The following is a 5168-nucleotide window of genomic DNA, read 5'->3' as shown; positions in this document are numbered from 1 at the left end:
TAACTGAATAATTAAACTGAACTGCCACAGCAACAACTTGTCCACAATGTGGATTTTTTTCATTACCAGACTGTATGAATTAAGGAAACAGTAGTTGAAGTTGTAACCTTTCTTTAGGACAAGCAATGAGCATAGGTAAAGCCAGCAGCATTTTTCTGGTGGTTTGTGCATGCACATTGTGGATGAACCTCTGGTCTTTGATGGTAAATGTGCATGGTAAGCTACCACTTGCTCTGCTTTCACTGCTCTGAGATCAGTTCCTATCCTTTGTGTGGAAACACAGCTTGTACAGTGGGGCAAAAAAGTATTTAGTCAGCCACCGATTGTGCAAGTTCCCCCACCTAAAATGATGACAGAGGTCAGTAATTTGCACCAGAGGTACACTACAACTGTGAGAGACAGAATGTGAAAAAAAAATCCATGAATCCACATGGTAGGATTTGTAAAGAATTTATTCGTAAATCAGGGTGGAAAATAAGTATTTGGTCAATAACAAAAATACAACTCAATACTTTGTAACATAACCTTTGTTGGCAATAACAGCGGTCAAACGTTTACTATAGGTCGTTTACCAGGTTTGCACACACAGTAGCTGGTATTTTGGCCCATTCCTCCATGCAGATCTTCTCGAGAGCAGTGATGTTTTGGGGCTGTCGCCGAGCAACACGGACTTTCAACTCCCGCCACAGATTTTCTATGGGGTTGAGGTCTGGAGACTGGCTAGGCCACTCCAGGACTTTCAAATGCTTCTTACGGAGCCACTCCTTTGTTGCCCGGGCGGTGTGTTTTGGATCATTGTCATGTTGGAAGACCCAGCCTCGTTTCATCTTCAAAGTTCTCACTGATGGAAGGAGGTTTTGGCTCAAAATCTCACGATACATGGCCCCATTCATTCTGTCCTTAACACGGATCAGTCGTCCTGTCCCCTTGGCAGAAAAACAGCCCCATAGCATGATGTTTCCACCCCCATGCTTCACAGTAGGTATGGTGTTCTTGGGATGCAACTCAGTATTCTTCTTCCTCCAAACACGACGAGTTGAGTTTATACCAAAAAGTTCTACTTTGGTTTCATCTGACCACATGACATTCTCCCAATCCTCTGCTGTATCATCCATGTGCTCTCTGGCAAACTTCAGATGGGCCTGGACATGCACTGGCTTCAGCAGCGGAACACGTCTGGCACTGCGGGATTTGATTCCCTGCCGTTGTAGTGTGTTACTGATGGTGACCTTTGTTACTTTGGTCCCAGCTCTCTGCAGGTCATTCACCAGGTCCCCCCGTGTGGTTCTGGGATCTTTGCTCACCGTTCTCATGATCATTTTGACCCCACGGGATGAGATCTTGCGTGGAGCCCCAGATCGAGGGAGATTATCAGTGGTCTTGTATGTCTTCCATTTTCTGATGATTGCTCCCACAGTTGATTTTTTCACACCAAGCTGCTTGCCTATTGTAGATTCACTCTTCCCAGTCTGGTGCAGGTCTACAATACTTTTCCTGGTGTCCTTCGAAAGCTCTTTGGTCTTGGCCATGGCGGAGTTTGGAGTCTGACTGTTTGAGGCTGTGGACAGGTGTCTTTTATACAGATGATGAGTTCAAACAGGTGCCATTCATACAGGTAACGAGTGGGAAACAGAAAAGCTTCTTACAGAAGACGTTACAGGTCTGTGAGAGCCAGAGATTTTCCTTGTTTGAGGTGACCAAATACTTATTTTCCACCCTAATTTACGAATAAATTCTTTACAAATCCTACCATGTGGATTCATGGATTTTTTTTTTTCACATTCTGTCTCTCACAGTTGAAGTGTACCTCTGGTGCAAATTACTGACCTCTGTCATCATTTTAAGTGGGGGAACTTGCACAATCGGTGGCTGACTAAATACTTTTTTGCCCCACTGTATCTCCAAGTACACAAGCTTCAGTGATTTGTCATTGTGACAGATGATTTTCCTCTTCCTCACCACCTTGGCCAACCTGTGAAGTAGAGGATGGAATGTGAAAAGTTGTTAATAACTCCTTTAGCAAGGAATGCCTTGACGATGTTGGAGAGGGGGCTGTAGTTCTTACTAAGTCAGGCCTAATAAAAAAGAGACGTTGCCTAGGTTAATTTTAAATGATTATTAATGTGTAAAATGCACCCTTGCTGTAGTGCTGTATGCACAATTAAAAGGGGGTGGTGGTGGTGTCTGCATGCCTTCCTGTAAAAATCACCACACTGTGGCTTTATTTTTTATGGTTGGGATTCATCGTGTACATATCTGAATAATTATATTATTCAGAAAACTATTATTGGGTTTTTGTTTGTTTGTTTCTGGCACTGATCACATAACTGTGGTTTTGAGCTATATGACAGACTCATACTTGATTACCCCTTCTTACTCATTTCAACACATTTCTTAGAATTCACACATTATTATATTGAAATTAAAAACTGTCATGGCCTTTCCATTCACTCAGGAGAGTTATTATGTTTAACTATGGATAAATTAATATTTATATACAGCTAATTTTTAAGGATAATTTCAGAATTAACTTCTAATAAAATGTAATAAAGTTGAACTTGTCAGATGCAATAATGCAGTCACAAACAGTCTCACTAAAATGATAATACACTGGTGGTTTTATATAACAAACTTCTAGGGTTAAATGGATATAGTGAAGGACAGCAAACAAATTGGTGTGACAGATGATGGTAGGGAGAGTGAGATAAAGGATAATCTTAAATGAATGTGTCTGTATTATTTACCCTTTGTAGGCTATGTCAACACGGTGGTGAGACTTTTGTTTATTTAACCATTACTGTAGTTATCTGTAGTAGATAACTACAGTAACCACACACATGCCTGCTCCTCTCGTTAACTGAGATAAACTGCTGGCATATTGGTTTTACATCTATACTGTCCAGTCTCTCCTGGTGGACATACAGCAGCATTGTTTAATCTCATTTGAGTCATTGTTCACCTTACCCATCTTTTTAGTCTTCTGAGAGCACTGAAGCTTCTTTCAGCCTAAGTACATGCGTTTTATCCTCAGATTACAATTATTATTACTATGTGCTTGATGTGCCTCAGCTTTGGCCCTGGCTCTTCCCCTCTGACTGCACTAGGACATATTGCCACCTGATAAAATAACACATTGATTCGAGCCATATAAAAAGTGAGACGTGTCAATTCAGATTCTTTGTCAAATGAATCAATTTACATCAGCAGCCTAACAATTGTCATGACAATAAATACTAGTTAATCTATAGCACCAAATCATCAGTCAGTCACCTGTGACCTCGCCTCTTCACCTCTGTCTGAGCTACAACATGGCAGAGCTGCCTCTGTCACCTGATGAATGACAGTGAGACATTCCACATACATGCAGTCACACATGTGCTTCAAATACAGTCATGAACCATCAAGTCATCATCCAATTTCACCTGTGAACTTGTATCACCATTACTCTCTGAGCTTTGTGTTGGTTGGAATATTTGCAAAATCATGACTACCTCATGACATTTTGTCTCAAAAATTAACCCTATGAATATGTCAGTACCATTAGGATGAAATTATTGTGTTTGATTTTCTTTACTCGAATAGATCAAATTATTGGTGGGGACATGTCCCTTCCGTCCATGCCAAATCTACGCCCTTGAATGAAAAGTTCCAAGGCTGCTAAGAATGAAACCCAAGTGCTAGATACTGAAATAAAGATTTCACACACTTTATTATCAAATGATACTGTGAGCTAGGAAGCTGTGAGCTCAGGAAACATGCTCTGGAAACATGCATCATCAACAGCTGTTACCAACTCTAGAAAAGCAAACATTTTGGTGCTTTGCTCTCTCCTGTCAGTTTTCAGTCTTGGACTCCCCCATGGCACAGCCCCATAGCATCCTGTATAACCTGGGAAATAAACTAGATCCAGATAGTGGAACTCCTTACCGTTTTTTCATCCCACTTTCCACCAGATCTCAGCTACTGCATTGGGAAGACACAGCCAAATTCACCTGTCATCCCAGGTTCCAGAGAACTCTAACATTCCCTCAGAGGCTGTTTTGGTGGCCATCTTTGGTCAAAGATTTGCAGAGTATGTGGGAGCGTGTTCTGAAAACAGAACACAAAATAACTAACACCCTGTTCACATCCAGCTGGATTACTGAGACCCTTACCTGTACCTGGGCAGCTGTGGTCCCACATCTCATTGGATTTCATCAACAGGCATCCCTCTGCATCATGTAACACCACTATTTTTACAATCATTGATCGTCTCTGCAAACCAGCCCAACTCATCGCTCCTCCTAAACTTCCAATGGCTTTGGAAACTGCTCAGTTTCTAGCCTAGCATGTATTCCGACTCCATTGCATTCCCCTGGACATTATGAAATAAAATTTAATTGAAAAATTGAACTATGTTTTTGATTGAGCCTGCCAATTTAAACTGGAAAGAATTCTACATTTAAATTGTCAGTTTGTCATCAGTTTTCCATTCACAGACCAATGAACATACTGGGAGACTCATTTAGGAGCTGGAGGCAGCACTTTGTTGTGTGCCATCCTCCAATCAAACCAACTGAAGCCCCCACCTGGTGTGGGCTGATTATGCCAAGAACTCATCAACATGTCTTGATGCATGTTCAATCATCCAGGTAAGGATATTCCAAAAAGTTGTTTTGTTCATCTGGATGTAGCGTTTTTAGTGAAAACACTACGTCCAGGTGAACAAAATCAACTTTTTGGAACTCATTAACATTTGCCGACACAGACTTGTCATCCTTTGATGCTGAGTTGAGCACCCCCTCTGTCCAGCAGCATCCCCACCACTGCCAGCACTTTTGGAGGGCAACCTGGATGCCTTGTTGAAAATGGCAACAAGCAGCGTGCTGACTGCCATCAAGTCCCAGCGCCCGAGTACACCCCAGGTCAAAAAATATGGTTGCCTATCAACGATATCTTGTTGCACACTAAGTCAAAAAAATTGTCTTCAAGATCGTTTGTCCCTTTGAGATCCTGTCTATCATCAGCCCTGTCACTGTCCTTCTGAGATTAACCTGACATGTGAAAATTCACAACTCTTTCCATGTGTCTCACGTTAACCCCATTCTGTCCAGCCTTCAACCTCCATGAACTGAAGCAATGTTGTAAATAAGAGTGAGCCAAAATTTCTCTACAACTACTTCATAGCT

Source organism: Aulonocara stuartgranti, assembly GCF_965226115.1.
Source record: "Aulonocara stuartgranti genome assembly, chromosome: 14".
Lineage (NCBI taxonomy): Eukaryota > Metazoa > Chordata > Actinopteri > Cichliformes > Cichlidae > Aulonocara > Aulonocara stuartgranti.
This window is presented reverse-complemented; position numbering follows the sequence as displayed.